This window comes from Pinus tabuliformis, chromosome 8, assembly GCF_031772625.1.
Source record: "Pinus tabuliformis cultivar Carrire ecotype Pingquan chromosome 8, CPIR1, whole genome shotgun sequence".
Taxonomy (NCBI): Eukaryota; Viridiplantae; Streptophyta; class Pinopsida; order Pinales; family Pinaceae; genus Pinus; species Pinus tabuliformis.
The window spans coordinates 1,364,838,756-1,364,856,371 of record NC_142294.1 but is presented as its reverse complement, the minus strand read 5'-3'; the positions used below and the strand labels follow the sequence as shown (position 1 = coordinate 1,364,856,371).

Below are 17,616 nucleotides of genomic sequence, written 5' to 3'. Positions count from 1 at the left end.
TTATTCTGATCTGGTTGCACTTAGTGTAAAATACAACTTTGCATTTATTTGGTGTCCACATTCTCTCCTTGTATGTTCATTTTCTTGGAATTATTTTTCACGGTGAAGAGCTTATTGTGTGATGGAGAACTTATAGTATCTCTTCCAAACTAGTCAGGAACTTAAGAAGCTCAAAGGTACATGTATGTCTCTTTTTATTTTATAATTTCTGCTACTAAGAACTATGAAGTTGTTTCATACTTCTTTCATATTCACATGATCTGGAATGCAAGAGATTAAGATAGAGTAGTAGTTGGGGAGATTTCTAGTCATGATATCTCAAAAGGACATAGCCTATGAGGGTGTCCCACTTTGCAAGGTACAAATATCCAAACTACACCCAAGCTTTAGAACTATAGGATCCTTGTTTTTGATTTTTATTAATCTAGCCTTCTATGTTCATGTTCATACTCTTGAATTAAAAATAGATAACTTTGGTTACATGTGATGCAACCTGTTTTTCATGCCCTTGGACCCTATTTTTAGAATCATGGCATCAACGTGACTACAATATTGATCTATAAAAGAAACATCTGAACGTTGACAGAGAGAACAGTGGGGAATAAGCGTTTATGGTGGAAAACCCTCACAGGGAATGAAATTCATCATTGGAAATACTATAGATATGCTCTGCCTTTGAACAAAATGCAGTTGATAGTCTACATTTATGTCGCTAGAAATGGAGTTGGAGGTTTGCTCCCATGTCAAAATGGCCGTGTAATGAAAATGTGATGGAAAATGTTGTTCCCCTTTCTAAGAGCTAGCAATGGTTTCTTGAAAAAAGAGCCATTAAATTTAAGGACATTATCGAAACTGTGTCGTGGGGAATTGGAAGTTGCTTCTGGTGTTTTCGTATTTTGGCATTTTTTCCAAGGTATGATTTAGACAAGAACAAAATGAAATGCCTTGAGGTTCTTGGCTACTTTAGCTTGCATCTTTGGAATGTGTGCATGTCGATAACCTCCGCTCTTTTTGATTCAATGAATGTAAAGAAGATTGATGGTAATATTTTAATTTTCTTTTCATGGAGGGATGGCTCATTCTATTTCATTCATAATGTTAGGGTCTTGAAACTTGTATGTGGAAATCCTATCGTATGTAATGTTACATTGCATTAACTTTTCTTCTCTACATTTTATTTTACAGTAAATCCTTTATATCATCAAACCTCTGCAAAATTTAATGATGGAGGGGCCAAGGGTGTTCCTCTCAATACCCTTCGTGTTTAAAACGATTGTTGGATACCATTTGACTCATGGGACATTGTAGGGAAAATAATGAAATATGGAATTACTCAAAATAAAGAGATTTTTGAGACAATTAATGTATCTTTCACAAAATTTATTGCCTACACTCCTACCTATCCAATAGTGTTGCCATGCACCATTACTATTAAAGATGGAGTCTCTACGGTGGATGTCGCAGTTGTGGACTACACCGTGCTATTTGAATAGGCCATGGAAGTAGTGACGAGCCTGCAGGAAGATCCCACCCAGTAGGTATTAAATACAAAATTCTGCAAGCTACAAAAACAATACGATGAAATGAGGGCGAAAATGCACACCATTTCTATAGCACAGCTCCTCACCAAGCTGCAGGAGGCTAAGCAGTTGCTTACACAAGTGGAAGCAGTGCAGAAGAAAGAGGCAGTCCTTAAGGCTAGGTTTGGGCGTTGGTTGGATGAAGCCTAAATAGTCTCGGCTAACATACAGAAAAAGTTGGCAAACTTCTAGAGTACACAACAAAAGATTAAGCGGGACAATGCAGGACCAACCATAGAGCATATGATAGAACAGATCAAGCAAGTAGCCACACAGAGCACGGCTGAAGCAGTGGTTGCACAAGTAGAGCTAGGGGATCTTCGTAGCAAGATCTCCGCACCAGCCAAGTGACTCGAGGGTGAGTCACGATATTTGTGTTGGGGACCTATTGGGATGGGGTCCCCTGGGTCAATGTTGGGGCAAAAACCCAAGTTTTGGGGCAAGATCCCAAGTTTTATGTAAAAAGATGTAAAGTCTCCGCAAATTGTGTTCACGGAGTGTGTAGATAGTAAAAGAGTCAAAAAGGGTTTTACCCTTCTTTATGTAAGTTAAGTTGGCTTTTTGAAGATCTATCCATGGTCAACAGACCATGGGATTGTATAGATAGGTGTGTCTTAGAGAGTCTAAGGCATGATAGAAGAGTAGAGTTGTTTATGGGTACAATGAAAGGAATCTAAGTTAGTGTAGAAGAGTAAGAAGAAAGGCTCTATAGCTGTGAGAGCAAAGGCCTAGAGTAGTGTCTGCAGCTGAGTCCACAGGGAAGTCTTGAGTCTGTAAGCTTAATTGAATATTAATAAAGAATATTGTGGCAGAAATACCTGTGATTATCTCTTTACTTCTATTATGTATGAATGCACTTATGCTGTGATGAATAATGGTTCTATGAAATAATGATGTATTGATGCGCAAATTTACTTGATTTATATTGTTATACGAACACAAATGATGTTAAGTGATTACACGAAGATTATATAGTTGTATGTTAAAGTTATCGAACACTTAAGAAAATCTGAGTAAATATGGGATTAAGAGTAATCTACAAGGTACGTAAGTAGTTAAGTCACCTGTTCAATTTCCGCATAAGCCAGTTGTAGACCTTCGCGGAGGTCTAGAGGCTGATTAAAGGTAGTTACATTGATAAGCCATAAGGGCTTATCGATATGTGCGAGGTTAGATTTAGGGCACAAAACGACATCACGTTGATCTTTGGGTGTGGAAACTTGGTCCGAGCATCCTCCCATACTGCTTCGGGTAGGACTTCAGTCCGCGCTCCGTGGATTGATGCCAAAAGGGACAACAGTGTAGGGATTTGTTTGGCACAACTATGTCTGAACCTAGGTCAGGACCCATTAATCCAACATCCTTCCTACTAAATGTTATGCTCATAAATGTATCATAAATTAATCTCTCTAGACCCATTCTAGAATCTTTACTAAGTTGTAGTAGGATTTACTCGGTTTATTTCAGTAGGAATGGCTTTGCTGGAAGCATTCCTGGTGAGTTTTTTTTGTTGGGTTTACAAAAAATATATCCGTCATGAAATTTTCTTAGTGGAAGCATTCTCCAAGCTGGTTCACAAAATTATACCAATTTATGGAAGAACTAAATTTTTCACACAGTAGGTTGAGTGGGGAAATATCTCCATAAATCACTCAGTGCTCCAATTTAAAGCTATTGAACTTCTCATATAATGTTATCACCTCAAATACTATGTCGTAGATTGGTAATTTGAAGTCATTGGTGTCTTTGGATCTAAGTTACAATCATATGTTTGGAGCCATACATGTGGGACTTGGTAATGCCAATGCTCTTTTAGTGTTGTAACTGATGGAAATTTCTCATCTCGATGAATTCCTGCAGAAATTGGTGAATGTTCATGTTTGGCTTTGTTGAGCTTGGAAAACAATAGTTTGACTGGAAATGTACCCAAGTAATTATCCAAGTTGAGTCGACAGATAAAGCTTAATTTGGCAATGAACAATCTTACTGGAGAATTACCCTAGCAATTAGGGAACTTGCATCATCTATTATGGGTAACCATTTCACACAACAAACTTAAAGGGAGGATACCAACAAGATGTATATTAAACACATTAAACAAGACTTATTTCAAAGAAAATGTAGGCCTATGTGGATCGGGAGTGAATGTTACTTGTCCCATGGTTATGCCTAACCCAATAGTTATAAATCAAAATACAAGAGGGAGTCCAACCGGAGGAGGAATTCATGTGATTGGATATACACACAGCGGAATTGTGATATCTGCAGAAGCTAAGATTGAAAGAATATCTGTACAATTTTAATATCTACAAAAGTGTTTCTACAATAATTGCAATATCTGCAGCAAGTACGATTGCATTTGGTGTCGTTGTTGTGACTATAATGAATATAAAAGAACATTCCAATTCAAAATTGATGAATCTTATGCTTGATAGATTTTCTCAGTCCCCATCCACTGATATGGCTCTAGGAAAACTGGTTATGTTTACACCAAACTTTGATCATGCATCTACAGATTGGATAACTAGTGCTCACACGTTGATTAAAAAATATTGTGAGCTTGGAAGGGGAGGTATTTAAATTGTGTTCAAATCAATCCTAGGGGATGGGTGAGTAGTTGCTATAAAGAATATGATGGTTCCAAATTTGGTTAAATCACAAGAATACTTTGAGAAGGAGATAAAACTTTTGCACAAAGTCAAGCATCCAAATATAATGAATTTGCAAGGCTACTTTTGTACACCTCAATTATAGCTTCTTATGTATGACTAGATTCAAAGTGGAAGTTTGTATAGTCAACTCCATGAAATATCCCAAATATACCCCCCGTTAAGTTGGTCAAATTGGTTTAATATAGCTATGAGGAGTGCAATGGGGCTTGCACATCTTCACCATGCTTGTAGACTACCAGTCATACACTATATCATAAAATCCATCAATATTTTGCTCGATGAGAATTGCAACCCTAAAGTTGCAAATTATGGCCTTGCAAAGTTGTTTCCCATGCTTGATAGATACATTCTTAGTAGAAAAATATAGAGCGCATTAGGATATATGGCACCCAAATTTTCTTGTTAGAGCCTTAAGATAAATGAAAGATATGATGTGTATGGATTTGAGGTGTTGTTGTTAGAACTTGTTACAGATATAAGGCCACTTGAGTATATGGAGGATGATGTTGTGATCATATGTGACAATGTGTGGTCATTACTAGATGAAGGAAAGGCACTAACTTGTGTGGATTCAAATTATTTTGCAAGTCAGTAGAGGAATGTAACTTATTTAAGAAGAATGGGAATGCAACTTACTTATGTGCCTAATATTGATGGAAGAATGAGATTCCTCTACTAAGGGTTGAGATGGCTCAACATAAGGCTATGCTAAGTTTGAAGGTGCAGATTTGGTAGTAGGTGACTACTGTTTCTTTGAGTTATCTTTCTCATGATCCATGGTGTTGTGCTGGAAATCCTTTCTCTAGACAAAAATAATCCCTCTATTCCTATGGGAGGATCTAACAACAAACTGGATAAATATGTGCAAGCTTTCCTAGTTTATACTAGAAATCACAAAAGAGGATAGATGACCTACCTCACTCTGATGTTAAAAGACGTTGGTGTCATCCTTTATTCTTCCACTTCCAAGCTCAATATCCTCTTTGCCAATGTAGATGAATACCTACAAGGAAAATCATGTGGAGACAAGAAATGCAAACATAGCAAAAAATATCCCAATATAAACCATATAGCGGATAAAGTATTATACTAAATGAGCAATGATAGACACATTTATGGAAAGAAAACACATAATGTATTATAAATAGAATGGTAAAGGGAGCATTACAACCACTTAAGCCTTGATGTTGGAAGCCTCCTTTAGGTGTTTTTCCAAGTCCTAGCCTTAAACTTGAAGCACTCCTGTCTCCTTAGCGAAATGGGCAACATTCAGGCATAGTTCAACACTAAGAAGGCAATCAAGCAATAGCCAACCAATTGTGGATAGTAGGGATCTCATTTATAGGGAAGGAGAGGGAGTTAAGGATCCATAAAAGGAGGGATAGGTTCCAAAACTCAAGGGAAAGATCCATGAAATTAGGGTCAAGGACCAAGAATTGGAGATCTCTCTCTAATCCTTATTCACCTATAACCAGCTCACCGTTCTTGAGACTTCTAGTAAGAGAAGTTTCTCCTCCACTTTAGGAAAAGATGCTTGAAGAGGTTCAACGCGAGTTTTCCTTATAAAATTCATGTTGGAAGTGCTAGTCTAGTATAGTGCAACAAGTTACCAGCATGGGTCACCGATGGTGCAAAATGCGTTGATCCCGAAAACAAGGATTTTAGGCAAGTTTCTTTAGAACTCTTTCAGGGCAAGTTTTCTTCTTTCCTTCAAGGATGCTTTTGTATATGTTTCATGGTCAATACACTAATAGATTTCATCATTTTGACACTTCATGATATGGGACGGGAAGTGTGACAAAATATTATGTAACAGGTGGTGGTATTGGATCCTTGGGTTCTTTGTGGATCTTGCCTAAATATTTCCAAGAAAACAAAAAAATAAAAAAAATAAAAAATAAAAAAACATTAAAATTTTAAATCTAATATATCAATTTATATTTAATTAATTATGAAAACTAAACCACAAAAGTTTTCAACTTAACATTCTTATTGGGGTCTCTTTGCACCTTTTTGGAGCAATTGATAGTATTAACATAAAGAGGGAAGTTTTCCCAAAAAAACAAGCATTAAGGGAGAAGGTCTGAGAGTTGAAATTCAATACATACATCAATGTTTCCTTCTCAACCATATGTCTCGTGAAGTCTAGAGAGAGATAATACAAAGAAAATATAGAAATAAACCCAAATAGAGAAAGAAACCCTCTCAAAATCAAAAAGTGCAAGAGTGCAGGGCACATAGGATGCGAGTGGGAACATAGATTTTCAAACCAGAACTCTTGTTCTTCCACCATTCCCAAACCCTATTGCCCTTACCTAAACCTCTATTAGGCTTCTTCCTTTGGATCTTCTTCATCCATTATTTGAGATTACAACAAAAATGTTCTGACACGAGAAGGACAAGGTGTCAATGTCCAGGTTCTACTCCATTGCAGGTATGCAGGTTTTTCACTGTTGTTCCCTTTTTACTTGCATTTTATTTATAGTATTTTTTCTAGATTTTGGTCCTTCTATGGTTATTTTTCTGATTTGGTTGGGTGGCTCAAGCCATTGAGCGAGGAAGAATTGATGAACAATGCACCTAAGGTTGTGACATGCAATGACTTCCAGCGAGAAGTTATTGTGTTAAAAAATATTGCCAGCAAGAAAATAGATTGAATATTTACATTCAACAAGTTAATATCCCAAACCTTCTGTTAGCGCTTGGAATTCACCTAGGCTGAGATAGACAAACTCTCAAGGCTACATCAAACCATTTCACCTCGTAGCTAGCCCTACGAGGTATGAGAAGGCTCTCTCGGGTCAGATTTGATAGATCTTTCAATATGATTAGGCTGACCAATTAAGAATAAAGATTTTAGGCTAGTAAATTGATAGGGGGGTTGGATTTAATGATTTTTGGGGTTTTTGGTGGTAATTGGAGGGAGTGCAATTCAGGGTGCGGGGATTGGGCTCAGTTTTTGCAAGGGGTTCTTTGGGGCAAGGTAGGAACTTGTGTTGATGCCTTTGGCTTGGATGAGTGATCAGGGAAGAAAGAGAGGAGGTTAAAGAGGGCAAACCAGGACTTTGAATCCTCTTTAAACAGTGGAAAACATAGATATTGAACAGAATTAAAAGCTGAGCATGGCATGCATGAATTCAAACTTTATCACTTCATCTTGTTCAAATAGCAGCAAAGAAAGAGAGATGTAACACATAAACAAACTTACAGTAACAATTAGAAGACACACCATCAACACAATGATCCACAAGAATCCACAATGAAATCTGCAAAACCCTGGCTTTCCTTTCCTTAAATTGCAGAAATAGATGTACAATACACAATAATGTTTCTCCCACAAGAGTCCAACCATGAAAATGAGAAGGAGAGAGCATAATATAGACAATCTAGACCATCTAACTCCTTTCCCCACCTCTAGGGGTCGAGCTCAGCTTCCTAGGGGCAGTTTGAACTAATTCTAAATTAAGCACTAGATTATAGGCAGTCCAACAACTTGCCTCTATTACTTAGCTAACTGATTCATGCATTAATTATTCACTTTTTACATCAAGGAAGCTTCTAGAAGGGTAAAGAGAGATAAAATCTATCAAAGTGCCATGAAAATATTACATTTATCCATCATCTACAAGTAAAAATGGTCAAACATAGTCAAAACAGTGTTTTTTGACAAAAAAGGTCAATTCTGGCAAAGCTGGCTCGAATGGTCGCGCCCCCTATTCAAATGGTCGCGCCCCCTGTTCAAATGGTCGCGCCCCTTTGCAGCAACTTTTGAGTGGGTTCCACTGGTCCGAATCAGGTGCGAGATGGCTCATTGGAAAGCTTGGTCTGTCTACTTTCCATCCCAACTGGAATTTCTGAATTTGGAGTTGTTTTTCCCCCTCAAAAACCATTTCTTCCAAGGTCACTTTCTGCAACTCAAAAAGTGGGCAGAAAGTCATTTTTTTGATGTATTTTGAGCTTTTGGAGGCTCAAATCTCAAAATCAAGCTTCTCCCAAGTATTGGTAATTTTTCTCTTTGCATGCCCTTTCCAAAAATGCCAAGTTTTCAAAATTCCGAGCAGTCCTCCAAAATGGTCTCACCCGGGGTGAGACCATTCCACGGGAAAAAACCTATAATTTTACCAAAAATTTGCAAAATGCTCCAAAATTCTCAAAATTTTCAGATTTTGATGCTAGATCAAGGTTGATCAGTACCATGATGAGTAAGGGATGCCTCAGCCAAGATGCGGAGTGGATTTTTCCTTTTCTTCTTCTTCCGGGCCTCTGACAGCTTTCGTTGGAGAATTTTCATTTTAGCCTTGCAAACATGCAATCTTGCCCAATAGTGTGTTTCCATGTTGTGTAGCAGCTCTTTGTCACGATTTGCCTTCTCCAACAATCTCTCCAAGTGTGCATTCACACTGATAAGCATGGACTCCCGATCAGCAGGCAATGGGTCACCGGGCCTCCTACGGTTCAAAGTTTGATCATTGCGGATCCTCCATAGCTCATAAAGTTCTTTTTCTTCTTCTAATTGTTTGGTGCGCTGTTCTAGATAAGTGATGGTCCATTGAGCCATTTGGAGCTTTTGCTGCAACACGAGGTTCTCCTCCTCTCTCTGCCTGATAATCTCATAAAAATCTGAAGAGGGAGAGCGGGCATCACGACCAGTGAAATCATCATGTGCCTCGCCAACTGCCTCATCCTCAATCATGGGCTGCTTGCCCTCTCGTACTGCCTGTGCCGATGAAGAAAGCGAGGCCCCTTCCACCTGGTGTGGAGATAACACTCGCTGCTCTGAAGATGATGACGAGACCCCTTCCACCGGCTGTGGAGAAAGTACTCGTCGAGCTGTTGCAAATAAGGTCCTATGACCTCTCTGATATGTGACCTTAGGAGAAGAAGCCATGTGTCTCGGAATGCTGGTCTCGCGCTGATGTGATGGCCCTCCCTCCTCGTGAACTGCCTCTGGCTCTGGATGTGGCTGTGTAAAAAACTCTCGGGAGATAAAATCTGCCCAAGGAATGCCCTGCTGGCTCAGCTGATGGGAAACTACTAGCTGAATAAGACCATGATGGCATAGGCTCCGAAGTTGCTGTACTAGGGTCTGTCTCTGAAAGATAGAGACCATCCTCTGAGTGTCGTGAAATAAGTATGCTGAGATGTTCATCATCCTCACTCTGGTGAAGTGCATTAGCATGCGGATATGACCAGGACCTACCTGTGAGAATCTCCCCTCGCATGTGAAGTAGTGCATAATGAGTCTCATGATATCTACATACTCTGCTCGGAGGAACTTGATAGGAAAGTTCCTTGTCAAGTTACGCACATGTGTAGGCCTGACATATGGCTCATAGTATACTAGGTCCAGCCACTTGCGCTTCGGCCACACCTCACCCACATTGGGTATCCCGGTAGCCTCTGTGATAGTCTCTGGAGAAAACAAAAAATTCACCCCTGCAAGGGTGACCTGCCTGTCATGGAGATGTAGGACAAACAACCGGGCCAACTCTCTCTGATGCTGAATGTGTGACAGCCTCTCGCAAAACTGATAACAAGCCATATGCTGAAAACAAGCCACTGCCAATGGGCAAGCCTGCAACTCTGTCAATGATGTGGGCTCTTCTCTCCTGTGGTGACCATCTTTGCCTCCCCTACGAGGCCTCCGCTGTGTCTCAATCTCAGTAGATGATGATCGGTCATCACCTTGCTCATTAGTCTCAGTAGTTGACATGGTGTTATTGAGCAAGGTGGAATAAACAAGTCAAAATGACCGCTGCCCTGCCTGCAAAATGCTGTGAAATATGCTGTTTTCAAGGGGAAACATCATGAGGGATGTGTTAGGGGAGGGAATTTACATATAGGAAAGGGAAAAATATATATATAAGCAAGGAATTCTGAAGGAAAACATCACATAATGCTAAACATGTCATTCCATCTCTCACCATTTGCAAATCAATACTTTATTTAGGGAAACTGTGTTTTTTAAGCACCAAGGGAAAGGACAATGAAAATCTTCATGATGGAGGGGAGGATGTCATGGGCATAGGGGGATAGGGCAGCATCACTTATGTACAAGTAACAGGCAGCTCATTTCATTTTGCTTTTGCATGTCCTTGAGGAGCATACTCTGTTTTTTATAACTTTTGGAATGGTCATTTGATGCTTTGGGAAACAGGGAGTTAGGGTATTTGATTGCAAGAGGAAGGGAGAGGGGATTGCTGTGATTATGTTACAATGGAAGGGAGAGGGAATTGGTAACTTGGGAATTAGGGAAAAGAGAGGATATTAGGAATTAGGTTTAGGGGGACAATGAAACCCTTTTTAATAATCACTGCCAATCAATTTTCATAACAGCAGTTCATTTAAACAGGGGTAGTTTCATTTTTGCATTTGTCATTGGGAATTAGGGTTTCACTGTATGCTTTGACATTGGGGATGGAAATTCAATTGCATAAGGAGCTTTGTATGAAGGGAAATGCAATTTGAATTAGGTTTTCATATGGGGAATATATAGGGAAAAACAGAGTCTTAAGGATGGGGAAAAATACCATGTTAATGCAAAACCCTAATCACAGCAAAACTGATCTTTTTTGATAACTATGCAGCTGTACATTTAATGGATTCTTGTCATGAATTTAACATAGCTTGCAACCTTTGACATATACACAGCAAGATGACATTTTTCTTTATTTTTTATAAGGCTATGCAAATGGCATTTTCACTGTTTTTACAATTCCTGTGTGCATGCCTTGTCATCACTTTCTTTTTGTTTTTTTACAATGTTTTCTTTTTCATTTCCTTGCTATGCATTTCATATATTTGCTATATGTCATAATGGTGCTTAGGGTTTTAGCATGATGCATGGAGGAACTAGGGTTTGAATAGGTTTAGAAGGGATTAGGGTTTCATAGGATTTGGGGGTAGGGTTTGTATGGTTAATTTGCAAATATGATTAATGAATATGACATTTTAACACTTGTGATTTAACATGGGAAAATAATGGAAGGGAATAAAGGAAAAATCACCTTGAAAAACGAACAAACTATCAAAGCATATGCTTGCAAAACAACCATCATTTAACCTATTTTTCATTGTTTTCTTGCATGACAAAACATGACCATAAATCTCCTTTGAAACCATGACACACTCATAAACTTGATAAAGGAGGCATACCTTGGAAAAAACCCGAGCAAATTTGGAGAAATTTGGAGTTTGGATGAATTCTGGTGAGTTTTCTGTGCAGGCGGACCAAATGGTCGCGCACCACCCTGGAATGGTCGCGCACCACTGGAATGGTCGCGCCTGTGTAAATTTACATAGGGAAATGCTCGTGGAATGGTCGCGCACCACCCAGGTGGTCGCGCACATCTGTGGAATGGTCGCGCACCTTCCCAAGCGCTGGATTTGCAGAAAATTGCCACGAAATCGCCTTCTTTGCCTCTAGCACGAAATTTTCACTTTCAATTGCACAATAAGAGTGACTAAAGAGGGAAGTTAACTTTTATAGGGTCATTTAAAAAAAATTTAACTTTAGAACCCACTTTCTAATGTTTTCAACTTGCTTTTCTTTTTAACACTGTTTAGAGTCTTTTTGTCCTGAAATGAGCTCTTTTGATGCGTTTGGCTCCGTTCTTTTTGCAGGTTGACCGCCTGATGGACTGTAGTGAAGGAACCAGGGTTGTTGCCAGCACTTTTACAAATTTTTGGAAATTTCTTTATTTTTACAAATTCCTCATGGCCTTGGACTTAAAAACATGGTTTTTTAAATCCAAGGCATAAAGTGAGCTATAGCTGAAGAAAATGATAATGAAACATATGTACAAGATTCCTTCCGGCTTGCTGGGCACTTACTGACCATGACTCATTACCTTGAAATGATTTTGACTCAAAACCCTAGACCTAAGACCATGGGATCTCAAGACAAAAAATAAGAACAAGCATGACTCAATTACATTGTTGTATGACCTGATCCAGCAAAGCCAAGAAGGGGACAAAGACCAGCTCCTCCATTCAGTGTTATGGCATGCCTAGTGGGATGCAAAACTGACACTGATGAGACACCTATAAATGCATATGCAAAGAGTTATTGATCACTGATGGAGGGTTCAAGACCGACACTAACATTGGCTCCAATGGGGATGGCAGCTCCTTGGAGGTGCCAAGAACCTCAGACCTCTTGGGAGAGCAGACCAGTGCTTTATTCATTGGGCAATGGAGTCAACTAATAGAAAAAATAACCAACTCAAAAAGACTTTATTTGACTTTGACTATAAGCGGAAAACCATCAAAGGACTATGACTCAGACCAACTGACCTTTTGCAGAAAATAAACAAACTGAAAATCCCACACCAACCAATCTTCATGCTTGGAATTATAGCCTTCACTTCGGGCCCCAAACCAAGAATGAAAGATCAGTTCACACTTGCTGTAGTAAAGTAAAATGATATGTACAATGAAGATGATTTAGAGCAGCATCGCTCAAGCATGATATTTCTTGAGAAGCCGGCCATTCACCGACCCACCGGGACATTCATCGCCATTCAACTCCTTAAGAATGAAAGCGTTAGGACCACGATATGCAGCAATCTTATAAGGACCTTTCCACAGATTATCAAACTTACCATGCTTACCTTTGTCCTCATTTCGAGCATCCCATCTCAAAACAACATCCTCTAGCTGAAAATTTTCTGATTTTGCCTTCTTATCATAGATCTTCTTGATGCGTTCTTGCAGTTTCAAAGAGTTTTGGAGGACTTCTTCCCTTGTCTGCTGTAGGTGGACCATTTGACTGATTCTCCGTTGCATTGGATCCATATCTTCTCCCGTTTCTTGGATTAATTTTGTGACCGGTACACTAAGTGATGTAGGAAAAACCGCATCAACTCCGTAAACAATCTCAAATGGCGACATTCCTATTGATTTCTTTTGGCTCACCCGATCAGCCCACAGTGCATTGACCAACTTCTTGTGCCAACTTTTCTTGTTGATCTCCAGCATCTTCTTGATAATGTTCACTAGTGACTTATTTGATGATTCAGCCAGCCCATTACCTTGCGGATGATGAGCGGTGGAGTGACCCAAACTGATATTGTACTTATAACAAAAATCCACCATCTTATTTGACTTGAAAGCAGCTGCATTATCTGTGATCAATTTGAATGGACAACCAAAACGGGACAAGATATTAGTTTCAAGAAAGGAGATAATTACCGAGTCTGTGGCCTGCCGAGTAGGAATTGCTTCTATCCACTTAGTGAAGTAGTCGGTAGCGGTCAAAATCCATCTATGCTGCCCGGATGAAGCTGGGTGTATCTCACCAATGAAATCAAGGCCCCACTGCTGAAAAGGTGCACTAATTTCCACCGGCTTGAGAGGCAATGGCTGCAATCTTTGTTTCCCTTGAAATATTTGGCACTCATGGCAGCTCTTCACCGCTTTGTATACATCAGAAAAAAGGGATGGCCAATAAAAACCAGCTCTCAAAATCTTGTTGGCTGTAGTTTTCCAAAATAAATGACCTCCACAATCACCTTTATGGAAGTCCTCTACCGTTGCTTTCGCTTCTTCTTCAACCAAACAATTCAGCAGGATGCCTCCGGGATCTTTCCAATACAATGTTGATTTCATGATGCAAAATCTAGCGGTCTTCAATTTCAAAGTCCTTGCTTTGTTCTTTGACATTCCAGGAGGCGCAAACACATTCTGAAGTACATACACTATATCAGCATACCAAGGAGAATTAATGAAAATATCTGATACCTGAACTGCTGAATTTTCTCCTTCACCATCAGACAAGGCTGCAATCAAGTTGATGTCAAGGGCGTGAAGGTTTGTTTCAGCCATTAGTTTAGCAAGTCCTTGTCCTTTAATCAGCTTGGTTGGCTTGATTTCAACATCATACTCCAAGAGAGTAGCAATCCACTTACCTCTCCTACCTTCCGGCTCTGTTTGTACCAAGACATCCTTTACTGCTGCACTAGGAACATAAGCTAATACATGCAATTGAAGAATATAAACCCGAAAATCTTTCAATGCCTTAATCAGGGCCAACGCTTGTTTCTCAATGATGTTATAGTTTAATGCCCCATCTCTAATGATCTGGCTGAAAAATGCAATTGGCCTTTCAACACCCTCTCTCTTTTGCATTAATACCGCTGCTAGTGTATGCTCGGAAGCGAAAGAAAACAATATGAAATCCTGAGTATAATCAGGGCTGATTAAGGTTGGGGCTGAAGATAAGATTACCTTGATTAAGTTGAAGGATTTGACTGCCTCCTTGGTCCATTTAATCTCGTTGTCCTTTCGAAGCATGTTGGTCATTTCCCTTAAGTGCTCTGCAAGATTAGGAATGAAGCGACGCAGAAAATTTAATTTACCATTAAAAGATTGTATCTCCTTCTTGTTTCGGGGCTGTTCTAGCTGCTGAATTGCCTCCACTCTTGCGGGATCAATACGTATACCATCTTTGGAAATGATATGTCCCAACAATTTACCTTCACTCATGGCGAAGAGACTCTTTTTTGGATTTAAAGAAATGCCATATTTTCTACATTTTTGGAATACTTTCGTCAAATGAAAAAGATGCTCCTCATCGGATTTGGAAAATACTGTTAAGTCATCAAGATATACCACTAAGAATATGTCCTTTTCATTGGCAAAGGCCATATCCATAGCTCGCTGAAATGTAGCACCTGCATTCTTCAAACCAAATGGAATTTTAGCATAATGAAATGTTCCCCAAGGTGTAGTGAAGGCTGTCTTGTCACGGTCATCCTCATGGACTAAGATCTGATTGTAGCCGGAGTATCCATCTAGCAACGACATCTTTGAGGCACCCACTACCCGCTGCAATATGTGATCCATCTTGGGCAGCGGATAGTTATCCTTGAGAGATACTTTGTTCAAATTTCTGAAATCTATGCATAACCGAATCTCACCGGTTTTCTTCCTTACTGGCACTAGATTAGAGATCCAATCTGAAAAGCGAACGGGAACTATGATTCCAGACTTGTAGAGCCTATTGACCTCTTTCTCAATCAAAGGCAGCAACTTGGGATTGATCCTCCGCAACTTTTTCCGAAAAGCCTTTTGATTTGGCTTTATAGGAATAGTGTGTTGGATGATGCTTGTATCATATGTCTTTAAGTCTGAATAATCCCAAGCAAAGACATTAGAATAAGATGACAATAATCTGATATATTGACATTTTACCTTGGGTGGTAATGCTTTAGATAACTTGACCATCCTTGGATTGTCGGCTGTCCCAAGATTCACATCTTCCACACCTTCTTCTGTTGGCATCAAAGTTGGCTTGCGAGCCACATCATCTTGATCAAAAAGCTCTTCTAAAGGAATCAGCCCCTTTGGAATGTGATTGTCTTTCAGCTGCAAAACATCCATGTGATTTATTCCTTCAGGCTCGATGTCAATTGAAATTTCTTCAAACTTACCTACTCCATGCAAGAAGTCTTTAATTTCCTCATCATCCTGAAAGACTTGCCAACTCCTTTGGTTGTCCGGGATTGTAGGGCGGTGTTTTACATAGATTTCAAACTTGTTGCTCGAATTCATTGGTATTTGCAAATTGCTTGCTGCCTTGGCCAATGCATCTGCAACTCCATTTTGTATCCGTGGTATGCATGTTAAAGTATGCTCTGAAAACCGTTTCAAAATATCTAGAACAGCATTGCGATAAGCCCGCATACGAGGATGCTTAGCTTGGAATTCCCCCTTCACTTGTTTGATCACTAACTCGGAGTCGCCATAAACTGCTATTTTCTTTGCTTTCAATTTCAGGAGGATTTTCAAACCAGCTATAAGGGCCTCATATTCAGCTTCATTATTCGAACAATCAAAAGCCAATTTGTAAGAGCAAACTTGTACCTTGTTTGGAACTTGTTTAGAGACTGAAAATGGACTGCGGATCCATACACCAATGCCTGCTCCATCGCTGCCCACTGCCCCATCGAAATCCATGGTCCAAAGACCCTCTTCATCATCATCCAAGGGCTGTACTTGTGATGTTGTTGCAGTCATGACTTGCTACCCATTTGTCTCAGCAATTGACCTTATGACAGCAGTCTTTTCTTCACTATCTTTCCTCAATGTTTCTCTGAAATCTTCAGCAATGCCTGGGATATCTTCTATCTGAACTAATTGACTATATACTTCATTAAAACTATCAGCAAATAAAACATAGGATTCTAGATCTGTCTGTACATAGTTTACAGGATGATTCACTGGTTTTTCCTTGCTTGTAATCATATACTTCATCTTTTGCTCTCGATAGACTTTCCTCATTTGTCCAAACACCGGAATAGTGGCATATGAAAAGTCGAGTTGTAAAGTACCTTTAAGTTTTGATCCCCATGACCTTGAGAGGAGCATGCCAAACCTTGGAGGAATGTCTGCTACTACCACATCCATCAAGAGATTCTTTGCGGGAATTTGATCCAAGCTAACAACTAAATCTTTAATTAGACCGATACATCTAACTCGGCTGGAATCAAATGAGTATAGATCATGGTACTTACGAGTTATATCAAGTCCTAACTTCTCCATTATTTCCTTTGGCATTAAATTGTGTGATGCTCCCGAATTGAACATAGCATTATGAAGCACATAATCATGAATTCTTAAGCTGATATAGAATGGCGGGACATCACTTTCCGAAGACTCACCGTTTAGAGCTGGCCCAAAGATTAATTCCGGCTGATCATCCTCCACATTTACCGCATCTAACATTGGATCAGTATTGAACATCTTAGAAATTTGTGCTCTGTAGGTAGTGTTCTTCATGACTTCTGTTAGTGGAATGGACAATTTCAATTTCGAGACTTCGTTCTCAATGCTGAATGGTTGACCTTTCTCACTTTCTTTTGCCGGATTATCTCGTTTTTCTGCTCTATCTTTGGGTACATTTGATGGCTGATCCATCTTGTTTGCTGGAACTGTTTGAGTTGATGGGGGATCCATGACTTCTTTACCCTTTTTCTGTGGAACAGCAGCACCATTTTTTGCCAAATTTTCTGCCCTCTTTTGAATTGGATGTATGGGAACTGTCCGGTTTCTCAACTGTCTCTACTGGCCTTGTTGAGCTGATAAAGCATGTAAGTAACCTCTTTGATACTCTTCTGACTCTTCTTGAAGTACAACATCATTAGATAGAATGTAATGCTCATCTTGAGGTGTATAAGCATTACTTACCAGCTCTTCTTCTTCCGTGATGTAAGTGGGCATATCATCGGGAGTGAAAAAAAGATTTTCTTCACCAGGACCTTCACCCTCATCTTCAGATTCTTGAGTGACATAATTTTGCTGAAATGGAGGTTGGATTGGCTGCTGCACGACCGCTTCTTGTGCTCGTGGCTCCCGCTGTTTTA

General features: G+C 39.6%; 1 pseudogene; it reads left to right on the top strand.

The window, feature by feature from the left end:
* The first annotated feature begins 1,583 nt into the window (after positions 1–1,583).
* On the top strand, positions 1,584–4,847 carry LOC149240567 (putative LRR receptor-like serine/threonine-protein kinase IRK; annotated as a pseudogene).
* The last annotated feature ends 12,769 nt before the right edge of the window (positions 4,848–17,616 follow it).